This window comes from Homalodisca vitripennis, unplaced genomic scaffold (assembly GCF_021130785.1).
Source record: "Homalodisca vitripennis isolate AUS2020 unplaced genomic scaffold, UT_GWSS_2.1 ScUCBcl_25;HRSCAF=619, whole genome shotgun sequence".
In the NCBI taxonomy this organism is placed as follows: Eukaryota; Metazoa; Arthropoda; class Insecta; order Hemiptera; family Cicadellidae; genus Homalodisca; species Homalodisca vitripennis.
The window spans coordinates 30,293-45,438 of record NW_025776143.1 but is presented as its reverse complement, the minus strand read 5'-3'; positions in this window follow the sequence as shown (position 1 = coordinate 45,438).

Below are 15,146 nucleotides of genomic sequence, written 5' to 3'. Positions count from 1 at the left end.
ATATATATATATATATATATATATATATATATATTATATATATATATATATCTGTCTCATGCTTTAATGTTATTTACTAACTTTTAGGTCTTTGAGAACACATATTTCACTTTTTCTTTCAGGTTTCATTTTGACTCCACGTAATTGGGGTGGAGGGTATTTTATAATACAAAGAAATGCGTTAAGTCAATTTATTGTATGTCATTAAGATATATACCCTTTTTTCAATTCAAACAAATTTAATTTCATTTAATATATGAATTTGTCACCCGAAAGTTGTGTCGTTTAGTTAATTTTAAAGTAAATCATAAAGTTAGTTTTAATTACGAACTACAATAACACAGTAAAAATTGCTGTTTACCTAAAAATAACAGTGTATACATTTAATGTTTGTGAGTCCACAACTCACATATCGAAAATCTACTTAACCTCATCAAAGGTTAATGTTTTATTGGTGCACAAAAGGTCCAATGTCTTAGACAGTAATCCTAACTCATCATTCTATTTTATATGGCCTCCGTATGTATACTCTATGTCATCAACGAGGAGATTACCTTGTGACAAGTATCTAAAATATTGTTTTATATTACTCATTATATCGTAAAACAAGATTATTCTATAAATGAGAGTTGTACGAACTTTTTACCTCTTTGACAAGTCATTATAATAATTTCCCAACATTCTGGGCGTATGTCGAAGTCCCAGACAGTTTACAGTTAAAGTTTATTGTATTTAATTCAATAAACTTTAATTATTTGTTCGGATGGAAACTTTTGGATTTATTGTTCTGTAAAAAAATTGTTTTGAAGGCAATTTTTATTGCTGTTTTTCTTTCTAAAGGGCATGTACAATTTTTTTGTTCAAATAAAAAAACAGTTAGAGATTCATCGTATGGAAAAAATCTGCTTAACATGTTAGGCCTGTAAGTTATCAGTTTGTTAGTTCTTAAGTATTTAAAACTGTCAAAAGAGATTAGATCATGTGTTGGGAATATGCATGATGTGCTATTAACACTTTACCGTTGTCAGTGGTCCTTGATAAAACATTTATTAAAATGAGCATTTCAATATTTCTTAATTCTAAGGAATCTACGGCTAATTTCACAACTATCACCGAATTGGCTCAGAATACTACATGGAAAAACTGTTAACCGAAAACTGGTAGTACTAGTAATACACACCTGCAAAGAGATGGTGCTGTATGCCAATTGATTGGAATAAAGGTCAAAGCAATCACTAATCGATACCCAGCAGGGATCACTTCTGGCTGGTTTATACCAACCAGTTGAACCCACCACTGGGCACAGCAAAAACCGATGTGCCACTTCAATCTGGGCAACCTTATGGATGTCCAGTAGCGGCACACTAACCGCAAATGTTGAGTTACTGGGGTTCATGGGCAATTCGATAGGTCTAGTCTACTGTGGAAAATGACTGTTGGAGTTGGGGTTTGTTCCCTTACCTCAGAGGGTCTTGTTAACCTCAACAAGGGTGTGCCACTCCCTGCCTACTTTGACTGGAGAGGCTGGTCCAGAGCTGGCCTCCCTTTCTTCCGGGATGACTTTGAGATTTAGTGCCCTAATTCTTCCTCATGGATCTTGATATGAGGCGGCCCCTACTCCCTAACCTTACCCATCCTGAATATCCTATCACTCCGAAACAAAGGTTCTTATATGACTAAGTGCAATCTATAAGCTTCTTGTCCTAAGTGAACAATCACTAATTGATGTAAACAATCAAGTGGCTTCTTTCTCATAGGCTGCTAGGTTTCAATAATCTGATACTGTCTTTACAAAGTTTTTTCTTCTTAATTAATTTATGAGAATTCTCTTTACATTCTCGGTTTGGTGTTGTGGGAGGCTAGCGCAAACAACCCATTTTTTCAGAAAATTTCAAATACAAAACAGGTGATCGCGTAACCGCACAGTTGGCGTTCAGAAAATTTAGCAAGGTAGGTTTAAAATGTCTGCACCTGTTAACTATGTGTAAAGCCTACAAAATACTTTTTGGGGAGAATTTAATTCTGTATGAATGTTCTATGACAAGTGGTTGATGTACGTACGTATAAAGTATGAGACAAAATCCATACTACTAATAACTATCAGCCTAGTTATATGGCTGACAAATTCATTTATCTCCGAAACAAGGGCAAGAGGGACAAGAATCGCCACATCAATGCTTCTTATTCCTCACCGCCGACCTCAATTTACAATACATCATTATTATATTCACTGCTTGTTGAGAATATAATTCCCTTCCTAACCATAGTGTCAGTAAGGTAACATGTCTTAACAGAAATTCAGCCTTATTGAAAACTTAACTGCTAGAAAAGATGTCAGCGATGGCTTAGTTCGAGTTTGTCTTGGATGTCGGATGTTGTGGTAAGGAATGTGTGTTCGATTGCGATATTGCTATTTAGTTACTAAACCCGTTTATACAAAATTATTTTTTCCATGCATTTTAGTAGTTTTACTTTATTTCAGAAATCTTATTAATACATTAGGATTAATTTTGAGACAGGGCCTTATGACCCTCGATATACCCTTTTTTACGATATGTTACTAACAAAGTCACTTATCATAGTCATTTTCGCTGATACCCAAGGATAAAACCCCGCTTTTTGGGGTTCCAGGCATTTGGTAATACTGAAGAGTGTATGCGTAACATCCTCAAATATATAATATGCCAGCATATTAGACATAAAAATTTAGTTTCTACATTTCATATAACAATTAAAACTCTATAGCTGACATAAGATAATCAAAATCTCTTGATTCAATATATGATTGTTGATTTCTAACCGTCATAAAAGAAAAAATACATAACACATGTATGTATTTTTTCATTGGCAGATTCCTGTACCGGTACTATATTTGTTTCGTTCTTATGTAAATATTATACAACCCAAACTAATTTGATTTTCATGGAAATATTATTTAGCTCACGAAAGACTTTGAATTAGTGACTTTTGAGTAAAGATATCTATGAAGACACTTGAATAAATCATTTTTGAAGTATCTTCTTTTATTGATTTAAGAGATGAATATCAAAAGCAAACAATAAAAATCCATATTAAATATGGATTTTTATTTAAAGCTTTAGAAACATGTAAAGCAAATATTTTACAAATCAAATATATTTTATAAGTTAAAATGTATAGTGTAAATATGCATTTGGGACGCTTGAACTATTCACTGTACTCTACTTGTGTCTTTGTAAAGAAGTTATATGCAGCCAACATAAAAGTGGTCTTAGCCAATAAATAGAACCAATATCACCACTATTTACCACCATTGTGGATCTGCTTTATCCATCAGCTGTTTGCTTTTTTAGCATTTCTTTTTTTTAAGTTTAGATGAACATTATTGAACACTTGAAATTCGACGCAAGTTTAGATACATTTAATTGGCATATGTTCATGTATTGGTATCCAAACAGTACTAACTCCCGGTCTTAAAATATTTCCAACTTAAATTATTAGTTTTCTAACATTTTATTTCCGTAGAGGTTTGATAAAAGGATAAGTTAGGAATCAGGAGGGACAAGTCCAATGAGTATAATGGGGAGTGCCGATAGCAGAGTGATCTGAGTCAGAGACAACGCAGATTCAAATCCCGTCAGAGACCTTTGCACTTTTGATAAGATACTGGCACAGGCTAGTGGCACAAGAGGACGGGATGAATAAGGCTTAAATGGGGATCGGCCTTTCCTTAAAATAATAGACTGCAATAGTTCTATCAACAGTTCCATGTCTTTCCTGTTTCCTTTCTCGAACCAAATCATTGTTTTAAAATTCATTACAGATTGATTTAATTATGGAAACGACTAAAAAAACTCAAATATTGGAATGTTAGAATTACTTCGACAGAAAATGGTCCATTACGGGATAATTAGGAATTTCAGCAAAACTAGAAAATTATTTCCTATTACGGACTGCAGTTTCATCATTAATATATATAGAAATCTATAGAACACTTAGAAAAGGTACTTTAAAGTATTTACAATCCTAGTCTGAACAATGTAGGCTTTTGAGCTAAGAAAGAAATAAATATTATAACAATGTTTTGGAACTGTAATAGTACTGACATGAGACCATATACACAAGTAAACAATCCTATGTCACAAATTGAGGCCGGCAAAAAGAGCGCGGCATTTGTTCACTCTAGCAGATACCATATATACAAGTAGACAATCCTATGTTACAATTCGAGGCCGGCGAAAACAGCGCGGCCATAGTTCACTCTAGCAGATACCATATATACAAGTAGACAATCCTATGTTACAATTCGAGGCCGGCGAAAACAGCGCGACCATAGTTCACTGTAGTAGATACCATATATACAAGTAGACAATCCTATGTTACAATTCGAGGCCGGCGAAAACAGCGCGGCCATAGTTCACTCTATCAGATACCATATATACAAGTAGACAATCCTATGTTACAATTCGAGGCCAGCGAAAACAGCGCGGCCATAGTTCACTCTAGCAGATACCATATATACAAGTAGACAATCCTGTGTTTACAATTCGAAGCCGGCGAAAACAGCGCGGCCATGGTTCACTCTAGCAGATACCATATATACAAGTAGACAAGCCTATGTTACAATTCGAGGCCGGCGAAAACAGCGCGGCCATAGTTCACTCTAGCAGATACCATATATACAAGTAGACAATCCTATGTTACAATTCGAGGCCGGCGAAAACAGCGCGGCCATAGTTCACTCTAGCAGATACCATATATACAAGTAGACAATCCTATGTTACAATTCGAGGCCGGCGAAAACAGCGCGGCCATAGTTCACTGTAGCTGATACCATATATACAAGTAGACAATCCTATGTTACAATTCGAGGCCGGCGAAAACAGCGCGGCCATAGTTCACTGTAGCTGATACCATATATACAAGTAGACAATCCTATGTTACAATTCGAGGCCGGCGAAAACAGCGCGGCCATATTTCACTGTAGCAGATACCATATATACAAGTAGACAATCCTATGTTACAATTCGAGGCCGGCGAAAACAGCGTGGCCATAGTTCACTGTAGCGTATCTATTCTGTAAACAAGCCGTATTTCAGTCCAGTCAAATAGGAATAGAACCGAACCACTATCCCTCTTCACCGCCCCATCATATATTGTACGCGCCGAAGAGCAACTTCTACCCTCTCCCTCCTATCACACACCTACCATAAAAATACCAAGGCGTCTTCGTTGCATTGATGGTCTCACCTTGTAGGAAACATTAGAAATGAAGCCATTTTGGATAGGATAAACATTTTGGACGTCCGGTCTGTGACATCGTTTTATACTAAAAAGACCTTTAATTGTATGTACACCTTGACTTAAACTCTCATTGTAGAGTACTCATTTATGAGACTCGGAAAACTATTTGACCGATCATTATGAAAGTTTGTATGTATACGTATTTTTTACACATAGAAGTTTTATATGCTATGCCTATTGATGTAACTCACCACCAGGCAGCGCTGCAAAATATGTTTAAGTGCGCCTGTATACTATAAACTGAAATTACGTGACAATTATTAAATTGCGCAACACTAATGGAAGCCGCTAAGTTTTGATGTATATTTATTATTAACTTAATTTCTCGCTGAACTTAAAGTGGTCCTACCACTGAATACAATAAAATACATGGACGCGTACAACGGCTATAAAAATACACTTTTGACATATGTTTCTTGATCATGGCAACAAGGTAAACTTTACATCAGCGTTGGAAATATAATTCACTTGAACCAGAAGTGCTCATACACGGGCAAAGCTTACGAAAAGCGTGCAAAGCCGCGGGAAACAGCTAGTATATAATAAAAAGCTTACCAAAATTAGACATGTGAACTAGCATGCTTGAGATACCTGGGAAACAAGGACATGAAAGGTAATAGGAAGAAAGACTGTACTGTACCACCTGTTTGGCGGCAGTGTTGTTGAAGTCCTGGCAGCGCTTGCTGTGCTCGCCCAGGCAGCCGATGTAGGCGATCGCGTGAGGAATGAAGCTCTGGTCCAGGGTGCCGCTGAAGAGTCGGTTGGCCAGGGGTCCCTGGGCCTAGACCGGGACATCCTCACTGGCGTGGGGTCGTCCATTGCCGATGCGCAGCGGACCCGTGGACGGAGTTGACACTGGTGGTGTTGGCGGGGATCGAGCTTGGAGCAGCGTAGCCCGGACCGTTACCATACAGCAGGGTAGAGTAGAGCAAGCCGTCCATGTCTGACAACCTTGGTGTCGGTTTTCCTGCAGAAAGAAGGTCATCACTACACAGACATTTGGTGCGTTAGATGTTCAAGTATCATGCACAACTACATATAAACTGTCTATTACCTATTTAAATACATTCATTGTATTAAAGTTTTATTACATTTGACGTAGATGAAATTCGTATTACAAGAACCCTAATAGTTTAAGAGTTATGATTAAACAGATAAACATATATTTAAGGTATCTCAATAAAGCGTACATGTTTCGCTCGATTCATATTGTTTAGTTAATAAAGTAAAGGCTAGACTCCTATCCATGTCTAGCGGTAAAGTTTTCAATTATTTCAGCCATCAGTCAGCGCCTTGTTTGGTAGATATTGTGTAGTTAAGCAACACAACGCTATACTTTCATACGTTGCCAGCCATTACTTTCGTACTGTTATAACGTTTAATCGGGTCAGGAATAGTTTATAAAAATATGTAACCCTAAGACACCGGATAGAACATTCGATAGGGGTAAATCCAGGGTTCGAAAGGGAGAGGTAGTTTCCAAGTTCAGCTCAGAACCGAATTAATGCAAAACCAAAAGCCGAAGCAAATACAGCACCGATGATCAACGGATCAATATGCTTTCATCATCACAGACTCGGAAACGAAAGGGAATAAAGGGAAGGCGTCAGCATTTGCTTTAGGATGACTATTCCACTACCTAAACGTCCCCTAATACGACAGTTGTTAGTTCAACTGAAGCTCGAAACGAGGAACGCTGGAGCCAACTTACGACAAGCGACCCAGCGGCCAAAAAAGAGAAATGATAACTAAATAAATCTAAATGCGAACACTAGTTCGCTCGAAATCACACATAGCTCGCCTAGAGCTCGAAGCTCAGGAACGCTGGTGCCAACGTACGTCAAGCGACCCAGCGGCCTTGAAAAGAAACGATAAACTAAATAAAAACTAAATGTAAACACTAGCTCGCTCGAAATCGCGCCTAGCTCGCCTAGAGCTCGAAACTAAGGAACGCTGGTGCCAACGTACGTCAAGCGACCCAGCGGCCTCGAAAAGAGACGATAAACTAAATGAAAGCTAAATGTAAACACTAGCTCGCTCGAGCTCGCGCCTAGCTCGCCCAGAGCTCGAAACTAAGGAACGCTGGTGCCAACGTACGTCAAGCGCCTCGAAAAGAAACGATAAACTAAATAAAAGCTTAACTAAATCAAAGCCTAACTAAATTACGTCCTGCCCGATGCTAAGGAACGCCGGTGCAACGTACGTCAAGCGACCCAGCGGCCTCGAAAAGATACGATAAACTAAATAAAAACTAAATGTAAACACGAGCTCGCTCGGATTCGCGCCTAGCCCACCTAGAGTTCGAAGCTAAGGAACGCCGGTGCCAACGTACGTCAAGCGACCCAGCGGCCTCGAAAAGAAACGATAAACTAAGTAAAACTAAATTAAATTACGCCTAGCCCGAAGCTCAGGAACGCTGGTGCCAACGTACGTCAAGCGACCCAGCGGGCTCGAAAAGAAACGATAAACTAAGTAAAACTAAATTAAATTACGCCTAGCCCGAAGTTCAGGAACACTGGTGCCAACGTACGTACGTCAAGCGACCCAGCGGCCTAGAAAAGAAACGATAAATTAAGTAAAACCTAATTCAAACTCTTCTTTACTAGTAATAGAATCTAATCCTATTCGTACTGATCTATTTTCTTGCTACACTTTATATCTATAATTATATTCTGTCAGCAGCTTAAGTACGTAATGTCATGTACTTATCCTATCGTTAGTGATTAGGCAAGTTCAGGTAAAAGCGTGTTTTGGCAGGTAAATAAGTACCTACTTTACTTGCACCTTATCGTGGCGTGTGTGGGCGGCGACTCCGACTCGACGACTTTCGACTGCTAGACACCGACCGAAAGACAGCGACCGAGAGAGCGAGGAAGCCAGGCACAGCGTACTTACGTACTGTAGTACTGGAGTTGTCCGCTGTAAGACGCTTCAGCCCTTGAAGCGAACTCCGGCGGATGTATCCTGAAACTCCGCTTTACACGGTCGAGCCGGACCCCGCCAGCTGACGTCTCCTGCGTTCATGTTGGGCTACTGGAGAATGATTGTAGGGGGAAGAAATAAAAATCATAACATGTCATTAAACTAAAAACATATTTTCCTCTCAAAAAAATTAAAAAGCCTTATTTAAACCCCCTGTAAAAATGACATGTTACATCCCCCACCCACTTCGGGGAAACAAAATGAGAAAAAAAGTTAGACATAAGGACTTTTTCGAATAACTGTAAACTACAGATTGATTTTCCATCAGTTGGATCCCGTATACGTTTTTACGTCTTTTACGTGGGCCGTTTGAGTCTTGTTCGTCGAGCGGTCTTTCAACTCTACGATATTTGGGCCTTTAAACCTAATTACTTACACAAAACGAGGCGCCAGCTTCGATGCATACGCGTCAGGAGCCGAAGACAGGGTATGATGTCTTTTCCAGACCAACTGTCCAACCCGGAGGTTATGATCTCGTCGTCTGAGGTCATAATATCGAGACTGCCTCTGGAAGGCACGTGCTAAGTTGCGATTGACATCTTTGATAAATCCTTTTAAATTCTTCCATTCGTTGTGCGTGTCGTTCTTCTCGTGTAGTCGTTTCCTGGTCGCCGGAGTACTCAAACGCAGGTCCACATATTGCTTTCGGCAGTCTCAGCTCACGTCCAAAATTAAGCACGGCTGGCGTGAAGTTTGTCGATTCATGGTTCGCTGTGTTTAATGCGTACCTAAACTCACTTAGTTTAGCATCCCACAATCGGTGGTCTTCACCAACGAATTGCGATATCAAGGTTTTGATGACGCGGTTAGAACGTTCTACTGGATTGCTCTGAGGACTATAAGGGGCCGTCAGTTGACAGTCGACGTTCCAGTCCCTACAAAGATCCCGAAAAATTTTCGAAACAAATTGGGACCCATTATCGGTTATTAAAACGCTGTGTGCACCGTATCTGAACAAAATCATCTCTTTGAAATTCTTTACCACATTAGCTGCCGTGGCCGATCTAAGTGGACTAAGTTCTACCCACTTGCTGTAGTAATCTTGACACACTAGTATAAACCGATTTCCACTCTTCGATCGTGGTAAGGGGCCCACTATATCTGCGGTAACCATGTACCACGGACCTTGTGGCTTACGAAAATACATCTTCCCGGCGGGCTTCGTTTGTTCAACTTTATATCGTTGACATATCAGACATTTTTTTACGTGTGCCTTTACATCACGAAACCAACCTGGCCAGTAATAACATTGGGAGAGCTTTAAGGCGGTTTTTCTAAAACCCAAATGACCTGCAGTTTCAATGTCGTGATTTTCTTGCAGTACTTTCGGGCGGTCCTCCTCGCGAACACACATTTTCCAGTGGGCTTGCCTGCATCCGTTATTTCCTTTTACGATCACTCGACGATAGAGGTTCCCATCTTTTATAACCAGATTCGAGTCACCCTTTGCGGCCATCTTGTATAGCCTCTTGTACCAACGTTTCCTATCAACCATCCCTACATCATTGGATTCATCTGTAATTTCTTCCTGACGTGGTCTTCTGTTTACCTGCCTTCTTTTCTGAGCTGAACAATTTTCAGCCGTAAAGGATCCTATATGTTCAATTGATTGCTCATGGACCGGGTTCCGAGACAGAGCGTCAGCCACTTTGTTTAGGGCTCCTTTTCGGTATCGTATCTCCATATCGTGTTGCTGGAGTTCCAACACCCAGCGGGCCAGCCGACCAGAAGGAGTCTCTAACTTTTGTAACCATCTCAAAGCCTGATGGTCCGATTCTGCGATAAAGTGATATCCCTCTAGGTATGGGCGAAATTTTTTTTACGGCCCAGACTAGCGCTAAGCATTCTTTTTTCTGTGACTGAGAATTTGCGTTCATTGCCCGTCAACAACCTGCTACCGTACGCAATCACAACTTCTTTTCCGTTCTGTGTTTGTGTTAACGATGCTCCAAGGCCATCGCCCGAGGCGTTCCACTCTTAAAACAAACGTTTGTCCAAAATCAGGACAGGCTAGGATAGGCGTAGTCGTTAATTTTTCCTTAAGAGTCTTGAATGAACTCTCCTGTTCTTCCGTCCATTGCCATCTAGTCTTTTTCTTCAACAGTCTCGTGAGGGGAGTGGTCAGAGATGCAAAGTTGGGGACGAACCTCCGATACCACGAGGCCATACCAAGGAAGCCTCTTAGAGTTTTCAAATTGGACGGCCTAGGAAATTCTACAATGGCTCGACCTTTCTCTGGATCTGTCTTAATGCCCCTGTCGTTCACAACGTGACCCAAATACTTCGGTTCAGTTTTGCAGAAGTGACATTTGGCAGGGTTAAGTTTCAGACCTGCTCTTCTTAGTCGTTGAAAAACCCTCTTGAAGAAGCTCTAGATGAGCCTCGAAGTTAGGGCTCACGATAACCAAGTCATCCAGATAGGCAAACATTTTAGGTTTCCAATTCTGGTCCTATAACGGTGTCCAAGAGGCGCTGGAAGGTAGCCCCAGCCGAATGCAAACCAAATGGCATGACGCGAAATTGGAACAATCCTTTTCCAGGTACAGTGAATGCTGTCAGCGGCCGACTTTCCTCTGATAAAAGGACCTGCCAATATCCGTCTTTGAGGTCGATGGTCGAAATATAGCGGGCTTCCTTGAGTTTTTCTAGAATGGGGTTGATTTGTGGCAAGGGGTAAGCATCCTTCACCGTGACTGCATTTAGACGCCGAAAATCGATACAAACTCTGTATGTACCAGATGGTTTTTTGGTAAGTACAATCGGTGAGCTCCACGGACTCGAAGACGGTTCGATCACTTCAGCTTCGATCATACGCTCTAACTCTTTTTCTAGTACAGCCTGCATTGCCGGATTTCTCGTATAGTACCTTTGTTTAATAGGTGCATTATCGATCAGACGAATCTTGTGTTCAACTAGTGTTGTTTTACCCGTAAACATCATCGAATTTAGGCACTCCTCTGTTAGAAATTTTTCTAAGACCTCTTGTTCATCTTCTGATAGCTGATTCAATCCGCTAACATCCCCTACCTCACTCTTCTGTAAGAAGATATTACGTTTGTGTCGCGTCTGGGGAGGGATATCATATGTCAGCAACCCCAACGATTCAATCGAATCGACACCAACTATCAGGTCCGAAGTAAGTGACGGCACGCAAAGTGCTTCGAACGTATGCGTCGTATCTCTATAGGAGATCAAGCCTTCGAACGTATAATATTCTTCTAACGATGTCTGTGAGCCATCAGCCATCCGGATTTTCATCGGGCGTTTAAATGGTACATTTCCATTTCTTCTCAAATGCTCAGCTAGTCTCTTTCCCACCATTGAAATCGTTGCTCCAGTATCTATTAGAGCAGAAAATATGCTACCGTAGATTTCTATTTCGATGTGTGGTCTGCTGTCTATGTTTCTGCTGCTCTGTACTGATCCAGAAAAATTCGCTATTGTGCGAAGCCAACTCTGCCAGTCTTCTGGGGTCGTTCTTAATTTCTTCGGTTGGGACTCAGGTGACCCCTTCTCGGGGGGAAACATATTTTCCTCTAAAAAAAAATAAAAAAAGCCTTATTTAAACCCCCTGTAAAAATGACATGTTACACTGTTGTAGCTCTTACATATTTCAAGCATCAGTCAGCGCTTAGGGATTTATATTGCTCATTTAATCACTACAAAGCTATGTTTTTGTATCCACTGAAAATTAACCTTAAATATCACATAAAAATCATTTCCTCCCAGGAATAAACAAACAGACTGCGTTTTGCGTGGATACTGAAGTAAAACATCCACGTTCAAATGATTAGTTGTACCCAGTTAAAAACTAGAAGCTTTACTCAAATTAATTTTATTAATTTATTTTGAAAATACGTGTTAAATCAATTATAATCTCAAAAATTTCATATTTTTAGTATTACATTAATAACATTGCCCACGTCACGGTTAGTGTTATCATTTAATCACATTAAAATTATATTTTAAGAAAGTATAATTTCCTTAGTATTTCTTATTCAGATCTGTTTCATCAGACGTAATTAGTTCTGTTATAAAAAGCAACCTTAGGCGATTATTACACAAATAGCATTCATTTGAACAACTGCAGTCCAAGAACATTCTGACGATTTAATTCAGAAAGTTATGAATTTCGTGATTCAGTATAGCATTCTAATGTATCGAAAGCTTAGCTCACCAAGATATTAAAACACTGTTCAATCTACCTCTTTAAAAATCTGTTTATTTATTATAATAATTTATAATTGTAAATTTATAATTAGTACCAAAATATATTATAAGATTTAAGACTGTACTCTCCATATGTTAGATTCGTGTGTGTAATATATTTCACATGATTCATGTGATATAAACCAATAAATCACACAGATACTTCATGACACATTCAATGAATCCACTACAAAGAGACACTGCCAGTATCAATCTGTACCTAGTATGGGGTTTGCCGAGCGGAGTGGACAGTCCACCGAACGTAAGAACGTGGGAATGGTCTGAAGTGACAAACTGTTAGAGTCTCCAGCGGGTCCGTGACTGACAGGACCTCCAGCAGCGAATCCTCGAGCACCAAGGTCTCCTCCAGGGCTCCTTAAGAATTGTTGTAATGGTGAGCGTGATCGATCCTACTACCTGCAAAAATCACTTGGCTCACTACAGGTAAATCTTAAACTTGCTCATTTTTCATAGACAGTGGGTAAGGTTATTTCCTTATTATAATATATTGCTCTATTAAAGGTAGTATTAACGTAGTTTGGAAGAAAGGTTTGTGGATTTTATATGAGTTAGATGAGGAAAATTTAGTTAATCTGATATTGTATTTTATCCTCTATCTTAATGTTATCAACAACTTGTACCAACACCCTTTAAATTGCTTCTTAGGATGATAAAAAAGTTACAACTCAAACACGCCTTTGTTAATTATAGAATTAGATCATCTCTTCTGGAGAGCATTAGTCCGTGACTTCTAATAAACAGCAATTTGCCTAATCCATAGTTTTCTCAACGCTATTAATATTATATCGTTTAATTTGATTCCATTCTAATTTTATTAACAAAATATATTAAAATCTTTCGTTAAGTTTAGATCATAGGTAAAGATATAGTGTGTTGCCAATTATACTTGCCCCCTCACCACCACCTACACACACACGCACACGCACTCACATACACACAACAGTTTTTTTTATGTCAAGTCATTCAAAAGTTTTAAAATTTATTTGTAAATCATTATATTATTACCATGTACGATGTATCCTTTAAGAACACCGATATTCGTGTTTATTAAAGGAATAACATTAATATGTCTACATAACGTAATATTAATATACCTTATAAAAGAAAAGAAATATTAAGTTGAGATATTTTTCTTGATCAAATCTAGCGACATTACTAAAAGGAAATATTTTCATTTATAAATATATAAAACTGTTATAATAATTAAATAGATGGAAAACGAAACGACTAATACGACAATAAACAGCAATAAAATACATAGTGACATTTTTAAAGCGCAAAACTATGTTATCTATGAATATTAAATATTTAGCAATAAAAATATAAAGATTGAAATCATGAAATAAGCTTCACAGACCTGAGATACTACTGCTGCCTTGGCTTTGTCTCTTAAAAATATCACACACGTTAAAAGTTCACCCTGATTAGGCTAGACACGTAGGAAAGTAAAGCACCACAAACTAAATTTCAACATATTGTGTTGGCTTCCGTAAGAATTGAAATGAAGTCAACGTAACGCAACGGAAACTTTATCTCTTTAAAAGGAAATTGGGACAATGAACCAATATTAAAGAGGCCCATTTCCGTTTCCTTTGTTACCCCCAACTTCTGCCTTGACGGTTGTCGTTTACAATTGACCTCTGGTCAGTTCCCAGTGGTTCAGTCGCAGACCTGTTGTGAGCTATTTACTTTAGTTTGATTTTAATAGCTGTTTTATTAAGTACTTGTTTTATAGATAAGTGGGCTTGGAGTTGACACACAACATAATTGTTATGATTCCTGACTTATGCGTGACAAAAGCTTTGGTATGATTTGCTATATTTTTAAGTACATTGTAATTATATGTTAGGTTAGTAGTTCACCTGAGCAAGAGATTGTCTTTCAGATATCGAAACTTATTGTCACTGATTTAATATATCACTACATGATGGCAAATTTTCATAGAATTAATTGTTGTTACTACAAATCCAATACACAACAAATACAAATACAATTTTAAACTCTCAAACGTTCACAAATGAAGAGACTTTCATCCGGTATTTATAAAATATAGTCATTCAAAGAGATTCTGGCTAATGTCTGTGATATTTAACATAATAAACTCTGAAACTGTAGAAACACCAACTTACTGAGAACGGTTCTGCTGTAGAGGAAGGTCTTCATTTATTTACATACAAGGGTGTACAGAATAATAATTTGATTCCTTTAAACATTATTGCATTTTAAATACGGAATTTTCTTAAAATACCGCCCCTTACTTGAGATATGAGTGACCATAACTATGTGAGCCACACCCCGCTTCCGCTCGCCCGTACCAAGCTAGCTTAACAAAGAACGTGCTCCCATTGGAGCGGAGCGGGGCCCGACTCACGGAGAGAGAGAGCAAGGAAAGGCAAAGAAAGAACGTGGATGGCCAGCCATAGTGAAAATATATATATATATATATATATATATATATATTATTTGAGAAGAAAAAAAAACAAAGGGGACAAACGCAGACAACTACCCAGAAAGGTTGCCTACTCAGGTGCACCTGGAGAACAAAACTATAAGTGGTCAACCCAGACTTATGGATAAAATTAAAAAATCTTTATAAATTTAAGTTAGATAGAATTTAGAGCGCCAAATTTCAAACAGGAAAAAGCCAAAAT